The sequence below is a fragment of the Oryx dammah genome, unplaced genomic scaffold (assembly GCF_014754425.2).
Source record: "Oryx dammah isolate SB20612 unplaced genomic scaffold, SCBI_Odam_1.1 HiC_scaffold_20, whole genome shotgun sequence".
NCBI lineage: Eukaryota > Metazoa > Chordata > Mammalia > Artiodactyla > Bovidae > Oryx > Oryx dammah.
In genome coordinates this window covers 24,453,166-24,478,046 of record NW_024070204.1, presented here as the reverse complement: position 1 = coordinate 24,478,046, position 24,881 = coordinate 24,453,166, and the positions used below count along the sequence as shown (strand labels likewise).

The following is a 24,881-nucleotide window of genomic DNA, read 5'->3' as shown; positions in this document are numbered from 1 at the left end:
CATTACTTTTCTAGAGTGTGAAATGAGTGCAATTGTGTGGTGGTTTGAACAATCTTTGACATTGTTTTTCTTTGGAATTGTAATGAAAACTGAACTTTTCCAGTCCTGTGGATAGGTTAGACACAGCTTTTCTTCCAAGGAGCAACCATCAAAACTACTGAGTTTTCCAAATTTGCTGATACATTGAGTGCATTACTTTCACAGCACCATCTTTTAGAATTTTAGATAGCTCAATTGGAATTCCATCACCTCCACATTCCACTAGCTTTGTTCGTAGTGATGCTTCCTAAGGCTCACTTGACTGCACTCCAGGATATCTGGCTCTAAGTGAATGATCACACCATCATGGTTACTTGGTCATGAAGATTTTCTTTTGTACAGTTCTTTGTATTCTTGCCACCTCTTCTTAATAACTTCCACTTCTGTTAGGTCCATACCGTTTCTGCCCTTTATTGTGCCCATCTTTGCATTAAATGTTCCCTTGGTATTGATAGCTTATGGTGAAAGGTGTCAGATTCATGATCTCCAAAGAAGATTTACCACTGGAACCAGGGACCAGGCTTAATTACTCAAGAGCTTTTGTGTAGCAGAGTTTTATTAAAGTGAAAAGGGACAGAGGAAGCTTCTGACATAGACATCAGAAGGGCGACGGTGAGTTCCCCATTTGCTAGTGTTAGCAAAGGAGTTGTATACTTTTTAAATTAATTATTACAATAAGTCAAAAGACTGTCTCAAGGTTGTAGAAATTTTACCATTCCCACACCCATAATTTACATTTTAAGATAACAGGATTTGTCAGAAGGTTTTCAGGAAGGAGAAACTGTCGTCAAGCAGGATACACTGTTGTTAGATAATCCCTAGTACAGAGTTTAAACTGAGTTGTGTAATCATCAGTTCCAGGAAAAAATGGGAAAAAAGGTAAAAAAAAAAAAGAATGTTTTATGTGACTAAGACTAAGGAATGTAGAGGAAAAAAAAAGAAAAAAAAGTTTGTCCTTTCCTCCTCCTATTCCAGACCCCTATCACCTCCATGAGAATCCCAGACCCATTTCTCCTCCTTGGGGAACCCCTGACTTCTTATCAACCTGTCTAGGAATTGACTCTCATCCTCTCCTTTTCTTTAAGGAAAATTATGTTGCCAAGGGAAAAGGGCATTATTTTCATTCCATAACTATTTCCTGCTGTGATGGGATGTTGTCCCTAAATTGTCAAGGCAACATATTCTCCTAACCCTCATGTTGAGTGTCTCTGATCCAGGGGCCCCAAGTAATAGTTGGCAGAGGTTTTGGTACTCGTAGGACCCTGGACAAACATTTGGAACTTAAAAGCTTTCAAGATGTTTAGAAACAAACCCTGTTATACAGTTACAGATAAAAGGCAAAATAGTCATTCAGTTCAGTTCAGTCACTCAGTCGTGTCCAACTCTTTGCGATCCCATGAATCGCAGCAGACAGGCCTCCCTGTGCATCACCAACTCCAGGAGTTCACTCAGAAACACGTCCATCGAGCCAGTGATGCCATCCAGCCATCTCATCCTCTGTCGTCCCCTTCTCCTCCTGCCCCCAATCCCTCCCAGCATCAGAGTCTTTTCCAATGAGTCAACTCTTCGCATGAAGTGGCCAAAGTAGTGCAGTTTCATCTTCAGCATCTTTACTTTCAAAGAAATCCCAGGGCTGATCTCCTTCAGAATGGACTGGTTGGATGTCCTTGCAGTCCAGGGGACTCTCAAGAGTCTTCTCCAACACCGCAGTTCAAAAACATCAATTCTTTGGCACTCAGCCTTCTTCACAGTCCAACTCTCACATCCATACAGGACCACTGGAAAAACCATAGCCTTGACTAGACGGACCTTAGTCGGCAAAGTAATGTCTCTGCTTTTGAATATGCTATCTAGGTTGGTCATAACTTTTCTTCCAAGGAGTAAGTGTCTTTTAATTTCATGGCTGCAGTCACCATCTGCAGTGATTTTGGAGCCCCCCCCCAAAATAAAGTCTGACTCTGTTTCCACTGTTTCCCCATCTATTTCCCATGAAGTGATGGGACCAGATGCCATGATCTTCGTTTTCTGAATGTTGAGCTTTAAGCCAACTTTTTCACTTTCCACTTTCACTTTCATCAAGAGGCTTAAAATAGTCATTAAACTAAGGTAAAACATAATAAAAATTGAAAATTACATTATGTCCATAGTTACATCAGTCCATCTTAGGATTGTTAGATGTCATCACAGAATTGAGGAAAGTCCTTTCCCTCAAGTGGAGAAATCCACCATGGGGAGTTTTCAATTGAAGAGGAGGGTAATGCTCTGCAGATGCAGCAATTATGTCAATTGTGGAATGCAATGTAGGAATGATCTCAAGGCAAGAAGACTTTGTCTTGAGGGTAAGTGGCAGACTCATTACTTTCGGAGTCAGCAGAAGCAAGCCCACCTAGATTCTCAGGCTCATCTTGGTTTCTTGCTCAAACAACAACTAATTTGACTCGAAGGCTGGGTCAGGAGTTAACCTCCTGGCAATGTCTGTTTATAAGCTAAAAGTTGAGTCATATAGTTAATTTTAAGGCTTCAGGATCTATGACAATATCTGTGCACAAAAACAGTCTGTCATAGAGACAGTCCCTTCTTCTTAGGGACAGCTTGAGCCCTCATTAAAGCTACGGGTAAAACTTTAAACCAACTGTCTTGTGTTTCCTGAGTTAGCTTATGCAGATATCTCCTAATAATGTCATTAGCTTTTTTTTTTTTTTTTCACCTTTCCCAAAGATTAAGGTCTCCAGGAACAGTGTGATATTCTATTCCTAGAGCTTTCGACACCCCTTGAGTTACAGCAACTTAAAGGTTGAACATTGTTTCTCTGTACTTTGGAGTTTAAGATCCCACTTACATCATGAGAAGTCAGTACAGTAAAATTTCACCTATGAGTAAACTTATGAGTTTTAGGTATTAGCAAAATAATAGTAACAATTCCCCTTAGGCAATGTGGCCATAGCCTTTATTTTCAGTAACAAACAAGTTAAACTCTGGTCTTATGGGCAAGCTCATAGCTGGAGCCTACAAGAGAGCAATTTGAAGAGACTTAAAAGCCTTTTGAGTAACTAGAGACCAAACCACCTTGTCGGTTTGGGCCTGCTGAGTCTCAATTATACGTTTATATAAAGGCCAGGCAAGTTCCCAATAGCCTGGAATCCAAACGTGGCAGTAGCCTGTAATTCCCAAGAATCCTTTCAATTGTCTTAAAGTCATAGGTAGAAAATGATCTAATATAGATTTAACTCTGGAAAGCATCCTTCAAGTCAATGATTGAAAAATGGCTTACCCAGACAGCCCAATTACAATAGTGGATGGAGAGGAAAGCAGACCAGGGGCTTTAGCAAGCAGAGAGAAATTTGCCCCAGTGTCCAAAAGAAATCGACTGATTGGCCCTCCACAGTTATTAATACCCAGGGTTTGTTGGGTGTAATTAAGACAGGAGCTTGTGTGGGGACCTCCGGGAACCTTCAGCCCTGATTGTCTTTAGAGTCTGATCCCTGGGGCCTACACCAGTCTCTTCTCCATATGGTCTTTTGCAGACCAGACCTGGAGCCAGGGGTGGCTTAGATGTTTGAGGGCAATCCTGCTTGAGATGCCCGTCCTTTCCACAGTGATACCAAGCCCATCCCTTTTCACCTGGGTTACTCTGGGCATTTTTCTCAGGCTGTTTCAGAGCAGATCTAACAGCCATTATTGGGGCTTCAGTCTTTCAACTGGTTCTTTTTTATTTTTTGGTCTATTTTCATCCTCATATTCTTTATTGTAATATTCCATCTGAGCCAGTTACAACAGATTATCTAAAGACTGATTTGGTCCAAACACCTGTTTTCATAACTTACAGCAGATATCTGGAGCTTACTTAGTGAGAAATCTATTAGGATTGTTTATCCCTCTGTAATTTTGAGATCAACATCGGTAAACTTGTGGAGAGCCTCCCATAATCTATCTAGGAATTTACTAGGAGTTTTCTTCTCTCCCTGTTCTATGTCAGCCAACCTAGAAGAGTTTAAAGTCTTAGCATGTGCTTGCTTAAGTCATGCAAGAATACATCCAATAAAGTGACTCTGTTCTGGGACCGCTTGGCTCCCAGTAGGAAGAAGGGCTATTTTGTATTCCCTCTTTTTCCTTGCCTCATGCTCAAGCCATTCATCTCCCAAAGTAGTAGCCTCCCCCAAAACTCGAGTTCTTGATTCAGGAGTCAGCGTCTGTCCCAAGACATACATTACACCTCTTCAAGTAAGCTCATACAGTAAAGTTAGTCTCGTAAAGGCTTCTATGTACTTTTGGATCCTCTAAATAGTCTCAACCACAATTGGGACTGTTTGAAATTTTACCAAGAATGAGGCAACCCGTCCTGGAAGGGTGCCCTGATTCTCAGCCTGTTCAGTTGGGAGCCCCTGATACAGGGGCAAAGTAAGATGACAGGAAGAAGCTGAAGGTTTCACACTCAAATCTGCACCCTTAGCTTTCCCGGAATGTTTCCCAAGATAGTAATATTAGGGGAAGCATCCATCTTACATGTGCCCATGTACATTCCTGAATATAGTCCTAACTGCAGTAGAAACGGTGAGCCATAAAGAGATGAATAACAACCAAGATGTCCCTTCTGAGGGTCACCACGCCAGTATATGTGACAGCAAAAGAGGTGGTAGAGGGTTCGCCAGCAAGGAAAGAGTGATTTTTGTCCTCGAGCTACTAGAACCAATCCTTCCAGTTCAATTCCACAGATTCCACAGAAAGAAGTATCTAAGGAGTTGAGACAAAAGCCATCACAGAGCCTCTGTTCCTCTAAGAGTTAGTACTACCAAAAGAAGAAGCCCATTGCATTTGCAATCTGACCAGATCCTGCAATTCCCAATCTGTGTCCCCCAAAACCTCATGGTCCTCAAAAACCTCAAAAACTGCATACCAGCAATGCTGCTATCCACACAGCTAGAAGACACAGCGGTGACAAAGACTCACTTTCAGTTCGCTGGCCCCTGAGGCAGGCAGCCAAGAGAGTGACCTCTAGCCTGAGAGACTTTACTGGAGCTAGAGCTCTGCCTCGCTCCCAAACGTACTCCTATAACTTATTGGCTCCTAGCAATGGGGTCTAAGTAAAAGTACATAGTAACAGCATGGATCACAAGTCCCTTGAAAGTCTGTGATATGACAGATTATGTTAGTAGTTCTAATTCCCCATGTAATTATAGAATGATCAAAAAGAACAGGAAAAAGTGACTGAGAAAGGAAAGTTCGGTCCACACACTTTTCCCATTTCTGACCTCTCCATATCACAGACCTTGGGCGTCTCTTGGCATTGGCAAGTCAGTATAAACCCCTGTCTAGAGCAGGGAAGGGCACTTCCAGTGGCAAAAAGCCATAGCTGTGGATGCTGTTTTTTTTTCTCTCTTACAGATGGAAGCCAGCAGTTCTAGAACCACTTCTTTAAAATGTATTTTAAAAAGTTGGGGCAAGTTTGATTGTCCCATCTTTACATGAAATGTTGCCTTGGCATCTCTAATTTTCTTGAAGACATCTCTAGTCTTTCCCATTCTATTGTTTGCCTCTATTTCTTTGCATTGGTTACTGAGGAAAGCTTTCTTATCTCTCCTTGCTATTCTTTGGAACTCTGCATTCAGATGGATATATATATATATATATATATATATATATTTTTTTTTTTTTTTTTCTCCTTTGCCTTTCACTTCTGTTCTTTTCTCAGCTATTTGTAAGGCCTCTCAGACAACCATTTTGCCTTTTTGCATTTCTTCTTGTGGATGGTTTTGATCACCACATCTGTACGTTACAAACTTCTGTCAATAGTTTTTTAGGAACTCTGTCTATCAAATCTAATCCTTTGAATCTATTTTTCACTTTCACTGTATAATTGTAAGGTTTGACATACATCATACCTGAATGATCTAGTGGTTGTCCATACTTTCTTCAATTTAAGTTTTAATTTTGCAATGATTTCATGATCTGAGCTACAGTCAGCTCCCGATCTTATTTTTGCTGACCATATAGAACTTCTTATTCAGTTGCAACAAATATGATCAATCTGATTTTGATGTTGACCATCTGATAATGTCCATGTGTAGAGTCATATCTTGTGTTGTTGGAAGAACTTGTTTGCTATGACCTGTGCGTTTTGTTGGCAAAACTCTGTTATCCTTTGCCCTGCTTCATTTTGCCTTCAAGGTAAAACTTGCCTGTTACACCAGGTATCTCTTGACTTCCTACTTTTGCATTCCAGTCCTCTATGATGCAAAGGACATCTTTTTTTGGGTTAATGAATAAATAAATAAATTATAGGATAAATAAATGAAATTCATAAGAAAATCTAAAATAACTATAAATATTTTAATATCATGCAGAAATAGATGTTCAGTCATTAGAGATTGTAATCTGGGAACTATTCTATATTCAGACCATACAGTCTCTGACATAATAGAAACTATCCCAGCTTTCTAGTGTGAGATTCAATTTGAGTTTTCTGTCAAGAACAGCTGGATTCATGGATTGTGTATGTAAGCAGATTTCACAGGATGGTAAAGGGTATGGAATGGCCTATGTATTGTCACTACAACAGAGTTCAAATTCAGTAAAGTTTCATCCATTTTGAGATTGCATCTATTATCTATCCGCTTTTGAGATTGCATCTATTGGCAAATAGATGGGGAAAGCAATGGAAACAGTGACAGACTTTATTTTGGGGGGCTCCAAATTCACTGCAGATGGTGACTGTAGCCATGAAATTAAAAGACTCTTGCTCCTTGGAAGAAAAGCTATGACCAACCTAGACAACATATAAAAAGCAAAGACATTACTTTACCAGCAAAGGTCCATCTAGTCAAAGCTATGGTTTTTACAGTAGTTATGCATGGATGTGAGGGTTTGACTATAAATAAAGCTGAGTGCAGAAGAAGGGATGCTTTTGAACTGTGGTGTTGGAGAAGACACTGGAGAGTCCCTTGGACTGCAAGGAGATGCAACCTGTCAGTCTTAAAGGAAATCAGTCCTGAATATTCATTAAAAAGGGCTGATGCTGAATCTGAAACTCCAATATTTTGGCCATGTGATGCGAAGAACCAATTCATTGGAAAATACCCTGATGTTGGGAAAGATTGGAAGCAGGAGGAGAAGGGAATGACAGAGGATGAGATGGTTGGATGGCATCACTGATGCGATGGACATGAGTTTGTGTAGGCTCTGGGAGTTGGTGTTGGACAGGGAAGCCTGGCGTGCTACAGTCCGTAGGGTTGCAAAATGTTGGACATTACTGAGAAACTGAACTGAATGGAAAGGTTCATCTAAACTTAAAAAGATTTAAATTATAATCAATTAATTGGCACTTGATTGGAAAAGTAGAAAATAGAATAAAGATGAAAGGACAAATCATTGGGAGAAATGACACTAGAGAAGGGTTCCTCTGACATAAAGGGACATCTTGACATATTTCTGCAAACCTGTAAACATTTGTAACATATGCAATGCTGTCTATAATATCTAATATTGCAAGATGCACCTGCCCCTGAAAGTTACTTATATTAATATATAGTAAGCACATAGTTTTTCCTTGATTTCTTAACTTTTTAAATCTCTAATCACAGTATTCACTCTCTAAAAAGTTCTTTGATCTTATTCCCTGGCAGAATGTCAGTGTTGCATTAAAGCAAGAGCTCAGAAAAGTCAACCTTTGAGCATGGACTGTAAAGAAAGGATTAATGTGGGAAACAAAAATTCACTGAGTATAAATGTAGATTCAGTATCTCCTTCTCTGTTAAAAACATCAGCCATGGCCTTACTATATTGTTATATATCTAATGGCTATCATTTATGTGAAATATTTATAATATGATTAATAAAATATAAATGTACCAAATATGTATTAACCACCTACTATGTGCCTGGATCACTTCTTTGCTTTCATTATAGACAGAATTTTACTTACCAAGTGCCAATTAATTGATAATAATTAGTTTTACTTATACTTGTTTTAAATTTATCTTGTTCTTTGGTTTATCTAAAATATCAATAAAATACATATAAAATATAAATAAAAATATATATGTTGCTTTGTAAATACTTGAGAAATCAAGAACTAATTTTAACTTCACACTGATTTTAAATTTTCAGATGAGCAATAGGTGATGTATTAGAATTCTTTAAAAATGTAATCATTTTGATTGTATCCAAAGTTAAGAAAGGCAAAAGCAAAAAAAAAAAGTCAATATTCTTATTCTTAATTTTTATAATTTATGAAATGGTAATTATCATTATAATTATAGATTACTTAACCATATACTATTGTCACTGATAATTTAGACAGAACAAAATATAATATTAGAAAATTCTACATTTGTGTTATGTTTACTAGAAGCTATAATATACTATGCTTACAATTCAGTATCAAAGATAGCAACCTTTACCTCCAAAACTATTTTCTGTTGAAAGGTTTTCAGTATATTAAAAGCAGCCAGTCAATCACTATTTGCATTTATTTGGTTTGCTTCAATAATATTACAGCATTTTAATGAACATAATTCAGATTGATTTGTAAGTATGGGTTTAAAAAAGTTTTCTATTTGAATTATTCTTTATAAAAGACAAAATAACACAAGATGAATACAAATGTGATCAAAGATATATAATGGCAGCTCAATCATAATCACCCATGGTGAGAAGAAATTTCATGGAGTGAGAATCTAAAGGCATTGCTTGTCTTCCTCTTAAAATGAAAATCTACTAGCTGGAATGAGAATGGGTTGCTCACAGGCATGCCTTAATTCACTGAATAATGACTATGCTTTTATGGCAGAAATTCAAGTCAGCTGAAGGACTAAAAGAGTACTCAGTGGGAAGTAACTCTACTTCCCAGAGCTGATGAACTTTGGAACTGAGGTAAGTTGAGGAAAAAATGAAAATCAGGCATCCTACTGTATCTGTAGCAAGCCCTCACACTGATAATTTAATAGATATTGATGCCTGCCTACAGAGATGAATGGTTAGAGAAGAAAAGAGACATTTTTTCAGCAATTCTTGATTCCATATTATTCTTCTCAAGAGTACTGCTTGAAAGCTTAGTAAAATGATTCAAGAATACCATTACCTCTGGAATGTATCTAATTGAATAAATGGCAGTGGGTCATGGTTCCCACTGATGGAGAGGTAGTTACAGTCATACCATAGTTTTGTTTAAGGAAGCTTTATAATGCTGAGTGAATTTTGTTATTTTTGAAAGACTACTATAATAATGCTTTTATCCTTATTTCTTTAGACCTGTATCAGCACTTCAAGCACTGTATCCAAAACTTGTCATATTCCATTATCAGCAAAAACTAAAGAGTAACACCTGCTTTAAAAACAAGAACATAAAGCCATTCTTTGTGTCGTGATTATCTAATATCAAGTTAATCTTCCAAAAACAAAATTTTTATAACCTAATCTTGATCAAGTGTATATGACACTCAATTTTGACATCATAATTTTCTTCATGGTGATCTACTGATAAGTTTAGTACAAGATGATTTGTAAAAATACTTTGGACAGGTGCTCTGTAATTTTAAATATTTACTAAAATATTATTTTTGTGGTTAATTTTTCATGCCAAAATATGTGTTGTTCACTGTAATCCAGTCAACATATGATGCAATGAAACAAAATGGACAATGTCTATGAGAATAGAAAGGATATGCTAGATTTTTATGGGCTTAAACCTTTTGAATTCTAAACCTTTTGAATTCTTAAACCTTTTGAGTTGATTTGAAAGCTTTGTTGTCATTTTAGATTTGGTATTGTTAAAATAGCCATATAAAGAAAAGAAAGATAAATTGTTATTTTTCTTCAATTTCAAGTGGAACTAATTTGCTTTCATGCTTCAGTACTAGAATTGCAAAATATTACATTATGCATAGTACTTGAACTATGCATATGATATTCTAACATTTTTAAATCAAAGTGTAGTCATTTAACATTTGTGGAAGTGGTTTCATTCTTTGATACGTAGTAATGTATGATGCTATATATGGACAATACCATGTCTCAGATGAAACAAATGTTTATGTGATTCACATGCTCTATGCTCACAGTTCTTTGAGAGAATTCATGGTTTTGTGTATGTACACAGAAAAGGGATAGCAATGTGCCAAATCTCACAATGAATGCCTGCTAAATGAATCATACTATAATCACACTTTAGCAAAAGGTACGTATCTCTTTATTTTATTTTGAACTTGTAAGTTGTTTCAAGGAAGATTAAAGTTTTATTCTCTTAGGGAATTATACAGAGGAAAAAGTCTGTAAGTCATTCACTCTTATAAAAAGAGTGCTGGACTGTTTTGTTCAAATTATGTATGTGTGGTGAAGCCAAAGCCAGAATTCTCCCATCAATCAAGAGGAGGCAGGAGGGTATAAGGATACCTAAAGAGACAATATGAATTTTCAATCATTCCTACTGTAACTCCCAATCCACATATGTGATATTGATGATGGTTGTTCATTCATGGGAAACGTAAGGTGCTGAGAAAGTTATCTCCTTCTGTGAGCATGTTATCCAATTGTATGTAGCTTAACGTTACAAGTATGACTCCATATCCTCTGTTTGAAGGAAACCTATATCTCACATATATCTAAAGTCATATTGCTCACAATACTATGCAGACCTTACATTGAAAGTTTTATGTATATTTTATGATCTAGTATTATGATTAACATACTCTCAATAAAAAAATTAGTTAATAATAATACCTCATAAATAATTTCTATAAAAATAAGTAGAAATTAAAACACAGATTTAAAAAATCTGTTCTATATTTTGCTAAAGGCTCAATCCATATTTCTTATATATGTATGTAAGTTGATAAGTTAGCATATAGGAAAAAATCAGTTTCTTTCAAGAAGGTAATATCTTGCTTTCTCTTTTTTCAATCAATAAAATAAAATACCAGACCACCTAACCTGCCTCTTGAGAAATCTGTGTGCAGGTCAGGAAGAGACAGTTAGAACTGGACATGGAACAACAGACTGGTTCCAAATAGGAAAAGGAGTGCGTCAAAGCTGTATATTGTCACCCTGCTTATTTAACTTATATGCAGAGTACATCATGAGAAACACTGGACTGGAAGAAACACAAGCTGGAATCAAGATTGCCGGGAGAAATCTCAATAACCTCAGATATGCAGATGACACCACCCTTATGGCAGAAAGTGAAGAGAAACTAAAAAGCCTCTTGATGAAAGTAAAAGAGGATAGTGAAAAAGTTGGCTTAAAGCTCAACATTCAGAAAACGAAGATCATGGAATCCGGTCCCATCACTCCATGGGAAATAGATGGAGAAACAGTGGAAACAGTGTCAGATTTTATTTTTGGGGGGGCTCCAAAATCACTGCAGATGGTGACTGCAGCCATGAAATTAAAAGACACTTACTCCTTGGAAGAAAAGTTATGACTAACCTAGATGGCATATTCAAAAGCAGAGACATTATTTTGCCGACTAAGGTCCGTCTAGTCAAGGCTATGGTTTTTCCAGTGGTCCTGTATGGATGTGAGAGTTGGACTGTGAAGAAAGCTGAGCGCCGAAGAACTGATGCTTTTGAACTGTGGTGTTGGAGAAGACTCTTGAAGAGTCCCCTGGACTGCAAGGAGATCCAACCAGTCCCTTCTGAAGATCAGCCCTGGATTTCTTTGGAAAGAATGATGCTAAAGCTGAAACTGCAGTACTTTGGCCACCTCATGCGAAGAGTTGACTCATTGGAAAAGACTCTGATCCTGGGAAGGATTGGGGGCAGGAGAAGAAGGGGACGACAGAGGATGAGATAGCTGGATGGAATCACTGACCCGATGAACGCGAGTCTTAGTGAACTCCAGGAGTGGTGATGGACAGGGAGGCTTGGCATGCTGCGATTCATGGGGTTGCAAAGAGTCAGACATGACTGAGCGACTGAACTGAACTGGTAGGTATTTTAGAAAGTTCTAGAACTCATATGTAACATATAATGGAATCTAAAATTTCTTAATTTTATAAATTTAAAAAATTATGTATGTTCTTCAGCTTAAGAAGAACGTGCTCTTATACAAGTTTACAGTGATCAAATCTAGACCTGACATAGCAATTTAAAAGGTCAAAATTATAGGATATTAACAAAATTTGTGATTATTTACTCAATTCAACCTTTTAAAGGAACTGGATTAAAAATCTCACTATAAATATTATATCTTTTTTTTCCCCCTTGTTATGTGATCAGTTGTGTCTCATTCTTTGCAACCCTGTGGACTATGTACATGTACATCCTGCCAGGCTACTCTATCCATGGGACTTTCCAGGCAAGAATTCTGCAGTGGGTTGCCATTTCCTCCTCTAGGGGATCTTCCCAACCCAGGGATCAAAACTGTGTTTCCTGCATTTGCAAGTGGATTCTTTACCACTGAGCCACCTAAGAAGCGTTAATCATATACAACAGTAAATCATCAAGGTAGCCAACAAAATACTTTAAGCAAAATAATAGATATAAAGTTTCCATGGTAGATCAGTTGGTAAAGAATCCACCTGCATTGCAAGAGAGCTGGGTTCAATTCTTGTGTTGGTAGGATCCCCTAGAGGAGAGCATGTATTCTTGCCTGGAGAATCCCCACAGAAAGGGGAGCCTGATGGGCTACAGTCCATGGCTTAGCAAAAAGTCTCTCAGTCGAGAGACTATGCACTGCATAGCACAATAAACAGGAAATTGTTCTAATAAGTGATATGTCTTTGGATATGAATCTAATAATAGAATAAAAGTCATGATAAAATATATTCAAAATACAATAGTTGACAGTGCAGGAGTGCATCCTATTCAAAGTCCAGGACTAATGAAGGCCAAGGGACATTACTACAAGATCAGTTTTGGGAGAATTTATTCCAAATGAAAACTTGTATTCTATGACAGTTTTTAAGACACCTTATTTTCTACAAGTTTTGTCTCTTAGGCTCACATCCTAGCTTTGACATTATATTTCATAGAATCATCTCCCTGTAGAAGCCCAACATACAATTTCAGTATTTCTCAATTTGTTACTGTTGTGTTGATTATGTTTAAACAAGTACGCATGCAACTGAGTTCCATCAACCCCTGTCCCCAAAGATCATAACTTCATTTTTTATAATTGTTTTACCCTTCCTTTCCTTAATTCTATCCTTATACCTTTGACTGAATAACTGTGGATGATTTGAAAAAGTAAACAGTGTTAAATGAAGAACAGTCTTTAATTTTTCTTTATACATGGTTGAAAAACTTCAGAGATTAAATGTCATTTTGTACACTATGCTTTTCTGAGGAAAGAGTGTAGCTAACATACATTTAATTCAACTAGAATACTCTATCCCAAGGTTATGATTAAGATTTTATTATACTGTAGGATGATATATTGGAGAAGGCAATGGCAACCCACTCCAGTACTCTTGCCTGGAAAATCCCATGGATGGAGGAGCCTGTTAGGTTGCAGTCCATGGGGTCTCGAAGAGTTGGACACTACTGAAGGACTTCACTTTCACTTTTCACTTTCATGCACTGGAGAAGGACATGGCAACCCACTCCAGTGTTCTTGCCTGGAGAATCCCAGGGATGGGGGAGCCTGGTGGGCTGCCGTTTATGGGGTCGCACAGAGTCGGACACGACTGAAGCGACTGAGCAGCAGCAGCAGCAAGATGACATACAGTCATCTTTTAAGCAAATCTATTTCTCTGAAGATTGTCCAAGCTCTTATTTGAATAAAACTGAAATTTACAGATTTGGTAAGTGAAAATTCTGCATACAGTAATCAGCAGATTTTAGTACATAGAATTTAAAGCCATAAAGTTTGCTGAGTATAGTCAAACTTGGTACTTTTGAGTTTTGTTAGATAATTAGATAAATATAACATGTTAATATTTTTAAGAAGAAACTTCAACAGAATAACTATACCTATTGCATTGCTCATAACTGCCTACATAGCACTCCCTATAATCAAGGATCTCTCACCGTACACTGCTTAGTAATTTAACAATGGAATTAATCTCTCTCCCAGTGAAGGAGGACCTTTACAATTGATGCTGTCTCTAAAAAGTTGATTTCATGTTTTAAAAGTATGAACCAGGGTTGAATAAGTCATACATCAGTGACAAGCAATCTACAGAGATCTCAGCAAGGGGTTCTGTTTTTAGACCCAGGGATCCAGGCTGACAGCAATTCAAGCACCTTATATGGTAACTTCAGGACCATGTTGGCTACCTCAGTTGCTGCAACAGGGAAAGACAGAACAAGAACTGAGTTTACCTTGCTCCATGTCTCTCTGCAAGTGACTTAAATCATCATTCAAAACTCACTAGCCAGAATAAGAAACATCACTTTGGCTAACTACAAGAAGGATGAGAAAATATGATTAAGAAATAGAATACTTGGCATGTGTTTTCATTACAAAAATTTGTATGGGGAAAAATGAGAACTGAAACAGAAATGACAATTTACTACAAATTTTCTATGCTAAGGGACAAAATGATTTAAAACATAATGAACTTATTGAAATATGCATAATTATACTATGCATTTACATGTCTATATTCCATCTGGATAACATCAGTACTTAATTAAACTGACCTTCATAATATAAGCCCTTGCACATATCATTCCAAATGATTTTCTCAAGATCCCATGGGCAAGAAGTTTAAGTAAGAATTTATTGTTTTCTGTGATTTAGGAAGCTCTCTGAAAGCAGTTTTCCCCAAAACCCTTCCATCATTCTTATAGCACTAAACTTGCTGAAGCATTACAAATATTTTCTACTCTTAATTTACAGTTTATAAATTAAATTTTTGCATGCAAATTTACACATGAAATTTACAAATATATTTTATCCAACACTAAATTATAATTGCCTTTTGTAAAGATAGAAAATAAACCTAGTATGAGCTCTTGAAAATTTAAAATTTGTGTTTGTGTTAATTAGGTGGCACAGTGATAAAGAATCTGCCTGCCAATGCAGGAGACATGGAATCAATCCCTGGGTCAGAAGATTCCCTGGAGGAAGGCATGACAAACCACTCCATCCCTGTATTCTTGTATTGTATTCTCCATGCATGTATTCTTGCCTGGAGAATCCCCATGGACAGAGAAGGCTGGTGGGCTACAGTTCATGGGGTCTCATAGAGTCAGACACAACTAAACACACAGTCATATATGCACACATGTGGGCATTGGGCCAGGTAAGCAGGAAGAATGAAGAGCACTTAAAGAGTGGATGATTTCTCTGTGTATATATCAAGTAGTGAGAATGCTGTGTCACATGGTAGTTGTATTTTCAGTTTTTTGAGTAAATTCATACTGTTCTCCACAGTGGCTGTAACAACTTACAAAAAAGATATAGGAGGATTCCTTTTTCTTTAAATCTCCAGTATGAATTGTTTGTAGGTTTTTTGCTGATGGCCCTTCTGAGTGGTGTGAGAGGACACTGCATTATATTTTGATTTGCATTTCTTTAATAATTAGTGATGTTGAGCATCTTTTCATGTGCCTTTTTTTAATGCTGTAATGTTGTTATGTTTTAACATAAATTTATTTATTTTAATTGAAGTTTAATTACTTTACAATATTGTATTGGTTTTGCCTTTTAATCCTCTATGGTTAAAAGAAATGGTATGAACCTAACAGAAGCAGGAGATATTAAGAAGAGGTGGCAAGAATACACAGAAGAACTGTACAAAAAAGATCTTCAAGACCAAGATAATCACGATGGTGTGATCACTCATCTAGAGCCAGACATCCCAGAATGTGAAGTCAAGTGGGCCTTAGAAAGCATCACTATGAACAAAGCTCATGGAGGTGATGGAATTCCAGTTGAGCTATTTCAAATCCTGAAAGATGATGCTGTGAAAGTGCTGCACTCAATATGCCAGCAAATTTGAAAAACTCAGCAGTGGCCACAGGACTGGAAAATGTCAGTTTTCATTCCAATCCCAAAGAAAGGCAATGCCAAAGAATGTTCAAACTACTGCACAATTGTACTAATCCCACACGCTAGTAAAGTAATGCTCAAAATTCTCCAAGATAGACTTCAACAGTACATGAAACAATAACTTCCAGATGTTCAAGCTGGATTTAGAAAAGGCAGACGAACCAGATCAAATTGCCAACATCCACTGGATCATCAAAAAAGCAAGAAAATTCCAGAAAAACTTTTACATACTTTATTGACTATGCCAAAGCCTTCGACTGTGTGGATCACAATAAACTGTGGAAAATTCTAAAAGAGATGGGAATACCAGACCACCTGACCTGCCTTCTGAGAAATTTGTATGCAGATCAAGAAGTAACAGTTAGAACTAGACATAGAACAACAGACTGGTTCCAAATACAGAAAGGAGTATGTCAAAGACGTGTACTGTCACCCTGCTTATTTAACTTCTATGCAAAGTATATAATGAAAAATTCTGCACGGGATGAAGCACAAGCTGGAATCAAGATCACCAGGCAAAATATCAATAACCTCAGATATGTAAATGACACCACACTTATGGCAGAAAGTGAAGAAGAACTAAAGAGCCTCTTGATGAAAATGAAAGAGGAGAGTGAAAAAGTTGGCTTAAAGCTCAACATTCAGAAAACTAAATCATGGCATTTGGTCGCCTCATTTCATGGGAAACAGATGGGGAAACAGTGGAAACAGTGTCAGATTTTATTTTGAGGGGCTCCAAAATCACTGCAGATGGTGATTGCAGCCATGAAATTAAAAGATGCTTGCTCCTTGGAAGAAAAGTTATGACCAACCTAGACAGCATGTTAAAAAGTAAAGACATTACTTTGCCAACAAAGTTCAACCTAGTCAAAGCATGTTTTTTTCAGTAGTCATATATGAATGTGAGAGTTGGACTGTAAAGAAAGCTGAACATCAAAAGAACTGATGCTTTTGAAATGAGGTGTTGGAGAAGACTCTTGAGAGTCCCTTGGACTGCAAGGAGATCCAGCCAGTCTATTCTAAAGGATCTCAGTCCTGAATATTCATTGGAAAAGCTGATTGATTCTGAAGCTGAAATTCCAATACTTTGGCCACTTGATGCAAAGAACTGACTCATTTGAAAAGACCTTGATGCTGGGAAAGATTGAAATTTGGAGGAGAAGGGGACAGCAGAGGATGGGATGGTTGGATGGCATCACTGACTTAATGGACATGAGTCTGAGTAAACTCCAGATTTGGTGATGGACAGGGAGGTTTGGTGTTCTGCAGTCCATGGCGTTGCAGAGTCAGACACAGCTGAGTGACTTAATTGAAGTGAACTTAACCATCTACATGCCTTCTTTGGAAAAATATCTTTTTAAATCTTCTTTGATTAGGTTATTTCATAGTTGTTGATATTTAGCTGCATGAATTGTTTATATATTTTGGAGATTAATTCCTTTCCGTTGCTTAATTTGCCAATATTTTCCTCCATTCTGAGGGTTGTCATTTCATTTTGTTCATCATATTGATCTCTATGCAGAAGTTTTTAAGTTTAATTAGGTCTCATTCGTTTATTTTCATGTTTATTAAATTACCTTAGGAGATTGAGACAGAGAAGGCAATGGCACCCCACTCCAGTACTCCTGCCTGGAAAATCCCATGGACGGAGGAGCCTGGGAGGCTGCAGTCCATGGGGTCGCTAAGAGTCGGACATGACTGAGTGACTTCACTTTCACTTTTCACTTTCATGCATTGGAGAAGGAAATGGCAACCCACTCCAGTGTTCTTACCTGGAGAATCCCAGGGACAGGGGAGCCTGGTGGGCTTCCATCTATGGGATCACACAGAGTCGGACACGACTGAAGCGACTTAGTAGCAGCAGGAGATTGAGATAAACTGCAGCAAGATTTCTTTTGACCAAAGTATGTTCTGCTCATGTTTTGCTCTAAGGATTTTTTAGTGTTCAACTTTATCATAATTGGAAAAGATATATGCATCCCAATGTTCATTGCTGCAACACTTACAGTAACCAGGACATGGAAACATCCTAAATATCCATCCAAAGATGAATGGATAAAGAAGAGGTGGCACCTTGATACAATGGAATATTAGTCATAACAGAGAAGGAAATGGCAACCCAAATCAGTACCCTTGCCTGGAGAATACCATGGACAGAGGAGCCTGGTGGGCTACAGTCTATGAGGTCTTAAAGAGTCAGACATGACTTAGTAAACAACAATTTGTCATAGAGGAAAAATATAGTGCCATCTGCAGAGACATGTTTAGGCTGTCTAACCATTAGACTGTCATACAGAATAAAGTAAGTCTGAAGGAGAAAAAACATCATAAATCTGGAAAAATGATACAGATGAGCACATTGCCAAGCAGAAATAGAGACACAGATGTAGAAAACAAATTTATGAAAAGCAAGGGGGGCTGAAGAAGGGTGGGATAAGTTGGGATATTGGGATTGACGTATATATATGGCTTCCCTGGTGGCTCAAAGCGTAAAGAATCTGCCTGCAATGCAGGAGACCCATGTTGAATCCCTGGGTGGGGAGAATCATCTGGAGAAGGAATAGTTACCTACTCCAAATCCTTGTCTGGAGAACTCCATGAACAGATGCTACTGTCTATGGGCTTGAAAAAGTTGGACGTGACTAAGCAACTGAGACACACACACACATATATATATATACATTTTATATATATATATATATATACACACACACACACATATAACTGATTTACTTTGCTGTTTAGCAGAAACTAACACATTATAAAGCAACTGGACTCCAAAAAAATTTTAAAAGTAGAGGAATATGTCAATATGGAAATTCACTAAAACATACTTTAAAATTAAGCTTTGTTAATCACTCTTCACTGAAAAAGAAATGCAAAGCTATGAAGCATATTATATCCTCTGAATTCAAATAATGCAAACAAAAAATGTGATGCAGGAAAAACAAGCTAACATTTCTGCTACAATAAATTGTGAATGTTTTGGGAGGAAATTAGTTGCATCCTTGTCTATCAAAATTTCTGAACTATGCAATGCACTAGTTTACAATCATGCTTGCATATTTGTGGGAAAATGTGCAGAGATGTTCATCATTGTGTTGCTTTTTATATGAAAATGTCACAAATCTTAAAAATGAATAATCAAATAAATTATGGAACATACATTATATATATATAGAAAATATATATATATTTTCTAAGTCAGTAAATTCAAGTCCAACTCTTGAAACCCCATGGACTGTGGCCCACCAGGCTCCTCTTTCCATGGGATTTTCCAGGCAAGAATACTGGAGTGGGTTGCCATTTCTTTTCCCAGGGTATCTTCTTAACCCAGGGATCAAACGTGCATCTCCTGCTTGGCAGGTGGATTCTTTACCACTGAACCATATGGGAATCCCCTATGAAACACTATGAAGCTATTAAAATTGTATATGTAGTAACTGTCTGTGGAGATGTTTCTGATAATGAAGACTAAGGAATGGGTCAAATGATAGAAGTAATAAAATTACTACCATAGCAAATATATATTGGGTTCTTTTTCAATGTCAAATATTGTTATAAACATCTCAAATACATTACACTTATATTCACACACTACTTCTGTAGTGCAGGTACAATTATAACCCTCTTTTCACAGATGAGGAAATGGAGTCTCTGAGAAATTTATCATCTTGGTCAAGATTGCAGGACTAGTGAACCTGATGAAACTTGGACACAAACCAAGACAGCCTGTTCCTCAGGCTGTATTATTCCTACTGGGAGATACAATATTAATATACATACACATACAGACACACATAAACTCAGTAGTGAGTGTGTATGTGGGTATAACTTAAAGATAATGAGATATTAAAGGATCCTCTTTGTATGGGGGAAAAAAATGTCCTGTCACTGTAAACCAACAATGCTTTAAAAAGAGTGATAGGATAAACATCAAACTTCCACATGTGGGGCCAGAATATAGGCTATTATATTAATCTTATAAAAGCTGTTACTGTATCTGCTTGTATAAAGCTTTCTCTCTAGCCACAGAGCTTTGCTGAGGTTAAGTATTTGATAAATATGTTGCTAAATTACTGAGTAATGGGATGATAGAATGTTCACAATGCTTGTGAAGTGCTTGTGCTTAGTTGCTCATTCATGTCTGACATTTAACGACCCCATAGACTGTAGCCCACAAGGCTCCTCTGTCCATGGGGTTTTACTGGAGTGGGTTGCCATGTCCTCCTCCAGGGGATCTTCCCAACCCAGGGATCGAACCCAGGTCTCCCTAATTCTAGGTGGATTCTTTACCATCTGAATCACCAGGGAAGCTCAAGAATACTGTATGGGTAGCCTATCCCTTTTCCAGGGTATCTTCCGATCCAAAGATTGCACTGGGGTCTTCTGCATTGCAGGCAGATTCTCTACACGTTGAGCTATGAGGGGAGCCCCCTTTACACTCTACCTACTTAAATTTCTCTACCACAAATTCTCCTATCAGGGCAGTTTACAAATATCTAACCTTTGAGGTATATAGAAGAAATGCCACATCCAATTGCCACTATGCAAAAAATGTTCATTGAATGGAATTTAATGCATTTAAATCATAATATGGCTTGCTCTCATTTTGTCACAAGAGAAATGCTATAACCAGTGAGAGTGTTCCTGACCTAGGGAATAGCAGCAAATCCAGTCACCTTGGAACCTGACTTGCCATAAATGACAAGATACAATAACCATAAAACCCTATTATCATAGTGTACTTACATGTATACATTTACTGACTATATATGATATGAACAGTACACTACATGCACAATATTCTATAACTAAAGTACTAACCTATCTCCACCAAGGGGAAAAACAGAAACAGTACCTCATCAACAATGGCAAAAAAGAATAAAGCAGAATTACAATTACACTAAAAAACCACTAAGGCTCCTTCCATCCTTAAGTTCCATGAAAAATACAGCTCAATGATATTGCAAATATGGTAAATATAAAAATAATCAAATTTTGATGAGAAACATTCTCACACTAACTTTAAAGACAGGATTGCTTTTATCACTTAGGTTTCTTAAGATTTTGAGAGGAATAAGAATTCTACACAAAATGATCAAAAGTTCAAACCAAAAAGAAGATATAACAATTATAAATAAATATGCACTTCTTTCAGGTTAGTTGAATTATTGGAAATGAGGTCATATTACTCATAGCCTTATGCTATAACAAATTTTGAAAATTATCTCTAGACATAAGTAAGTTTTATAAATAATTTAAGTTCATGCCACCTTAGGGTATTAGTAAGATTTTCAGGCCACCCCTAGTAAGGGGAAATAGTTGAAAAACAGAACTCAAGCATAGATTTTACTAAATTTAGTCAAAAGCTTAATAACAAACCACTTAATATCATCATTTATATGATTCTGATGGATGTTTCTATGTTCCTTTGAAAATTTTAAATACTCTGGGTCATGCTTATAAGTTCATAAGGTTTCCAGGGGAATGTTTTCATGCATATGGAAACCACAGCGTCATCAGTTCAGTTCAGTTCAGTCGCTCAGTCGTGTCCGACTCTTTGCGACCCCATGAATCACAGCACGCCAGGCTTCCCTGTCCATCACCAACTCCCGGAGTTCACTCAGATTCACGTCCATCGAGTCAGTGATGCAATCCAGCCATCTCATCCTCCGTCGTCCCCTTCTCCTCCTGCCCCCAATCCCTCCCAACATCAAAGTCTTTTCCAATGAGTCAACTCTTTGCATGAGGTGGCTAAAGTACTGGAGTTTCAGCTTTAGCATCATTCCTTCCAAAGAAATCCCAGGGCTGATCTTCAGAATGGACTGGTTGGATGTCCTTGCAGTCCAAGGGACTCCCAAGAGTCTTCTCCAACACCACAGTTCAAAAGCATCAATTCTTCGGCATTGCCAGGAGAAATATCAGTAACCTCAGATATGCAGAGGACACCATCCTTATGGCAGAAAGTGAAGAGGAACTCAAAAGCCTCTTGATGAAAGTGAAAGAGGAGAGTGAAAAAGTTGGCTTAAAGCTCAACATTCAGAAAACGAAGATCATGGCATCCAGTTCCATCACTTCATGGGAAATAGATGGAGAAACAGTGGAAACAGTGTCAGACTTTATTTTTTTTTTGGGGGGGGGTTCCAAAATCACTGCAGATGGTGACTGCAGCCATGAAATTAAAAGACACTTACTCCTTGGAAGAAAAATTATGACCAACCTAGAGAGCATATTGAAAAGCAGAGACATTACTTTGCCAAATAAGGTCTGTCTAGTCAAGGATATGGTTTTTCCAGTAGTCATGTATAGATATGAGAGTTGGACTGTGAAGAAGGCTGAGCACCGTAGAATTGATTTTTGAACAATGTCATAATAGAATTAAATTCCTTAGTTTGAAAAAAATATTTTCAAAGGTATATTTTAATTCCAAATGTAAATTGTTTTAACTTGATTTGTTAATTAACTTTGAATTAAATAACAGAATTAAATAATACATTATTACTAATGATGTTGATATCAACATCCTTGACTAATGTAATTTATCTCAGTTTTTATGGTTTTGTTTAGGGGCGTGGTCCCTTTATGATCTATATAGTAACTGGCAATTTCTTATAGGTTTCTTCCGTTTTCAGGTAAAAGGTAAATGTATAGTTCTCTGGAATGTTTCTTAATGTTTTCAAGACCTATTCATTTCTATATTGATAGTTATGTTAAGCTGTCAAAATGAAGTATGAGCTTGATGGCATCAATAATAGCTGTTTGAAAAGGGGCTGCTATAAAAATAAAGAGAGAGGGGACTTATGACTCGTATTTTATTATTCTAAATATATATACAATTTTTTTTTAAATGTGCAATATTTTTATATTGTGAGAAAGCCATAAACGTGCCACTATAAAAGTCTTCCCCAGAAAATAAATTCGGGACATATTTAATGATGATATCAACATAAAATCATGCTTTCAGAAATCATGTGTATAAATGAATATTTTTCAATAATTTAACATTGTAAATTGAAAGCCAAATTTCACTAGAGATAGATGATATACCAAATTAGTATCTAGTACTTTTAATACTATTAAGTGTAACTGTAAATGAATTAACTTTCATAACTTCACCATGAGATATAAAGATATAATCTTGCTCACAAGTCAATGCCAGAGTCAACTGAACTAAACTTTATCAGTAATGCCTGGCACAAGAAAGTCATTAATCTAGTAGGTACAGAATATAGAATTTCAAATTTATTTCTGAAAAACTAAATTGTTCATCTGTTATTTTGCTTAAATAGTTTACATTTAATCAATATTTATTTGAAAATTATTTACAAATATTTCTCTATAATCTGTCAATCATTGTAGGAAGCATTGGAGATGAAAAATTGAGCAAGACACATATTTTTGGCCACAATGGGGCTTCCTTTATTAGTATGTGTCTGAGATGTGGGGATACAGAAAACTACTCACAGAATACAAAAATGTAACATTTCAAAAAGTGATCAATATCATGATTAACTACTCACTGGGAAGTTATTTTAGATAGAATGGAAAGGGTAATAAGGCAACATCTAAAATCAGGACTTAATAATAAGGAAGAACAAGTCCTACCTCCTAGGAAAATAGATTCCCATGCAGATGAATCCATACAAAGACCAAAAGATGGGAATAAATCAGAAGTAACTGATGAGTAAGACAAATGTTAGAGGAGAGCTGACTCATTGGAAAAGATACTAACGCTGGAAAGATTGAGAGCAGGAGAGAAGGGTCCAACAGAGGATAAGATGGTTGGTTGGCCTCATTGACTGAGTGGACATGAGTTTGCACAAACTTCAGGAGATAGTGAAGGACAGGGAAATCTGGAGGGCTGCAGTCACTGGGGTCTCTAAGAATCAGACACAACTGAGCAACTGAACAACAAAAAGTATAGCTACAACAGAATAAGGAATGTTGCAGGGGGTCTCACTGCAGGAGAAAGGAAGGATCAGATTTCTAAGTCATGACAGGAAGGCTGTTGTTGGGCTTCCCTTGTGGCTCAGCTGATAAAGAATCTACCTGTAATACAGGAGACCTGAGTTTGATCTCTGGGTTGGGAAGATCCTCTGGAGAAGGGAAAGTCTACCCATTCCATTATTCTGGCCTGGAGAATTCCATGGACTATAGCACATGGCACGAGTCAGACACAATTGAGTGACTTTCACTTTCAGTTCACACTTTCAAAGCTGTTGTTGTTCAGTCACTCAGTCGTGTCTGACTCTTTGCAAACCCATGGACTGCAGCATGCCAGGCTTCCTTGTCCTTCAGCATCCCGTGAATCTTCCTCAAACTCATGTCCATTGAGTTGGTGATGCCATCCAGCCATCTCGTCCTCTGTCATCTCCTTCTCTTCCTGCCTCCAATCTTTCCCAGCTACCAGGGTCTTTTCTAATGAGGCAGCTCTTTGCATCAGTTGGCCAAAGTACCGGAGTTTCAGTATCAGTCCTTTTAACGAACATTCAGGACTGAGCTCCTTTGGATTGACTGGAGTCCTTACAGTCAAAGGGACTCTCAAGAGTCTTCACCAACATCACGGTTCAAAACCATCCATTCTTTGGCACTCGGCTTTCATTATGGTCCAACTCTCACATCCATACATGACTACTGGAAAAACAATAGATTTAACTAGATTTTCCTTTGCTAGCAAAGTAATGTCTCTGCTTTTTAATATGCTGTCTAGGTTTGTCATAGTTTTTCTTCCAAGGGGCAAGTGTCTTTTAATCTCATGGCTGCAGTCACAATCTTCAGTGATTTTGTAACCCAAGAAAATGAACTGTGTCATTGTTTCCATTGTTTCCCCATCTTTTTCCCATGAAGTGATGGGACCAGAGGCCATGATCTTGTTTTTTTGAATGCTGAGTTTTAAGCCAGCTTTTTCA

General features: G+C 37.3%; 1 pseudogene; it reads left to right on the top strand.

The window, feature by feature from the left end:
- The first annotated feature begins 3,301 nt into the window (after positions 1-3,301).
- The window catches only part of LOC120879257, an 83,380-nt pseudogene continuing 61,800 nt past the window's right edge, over positions 3,302-24,881 (top strand).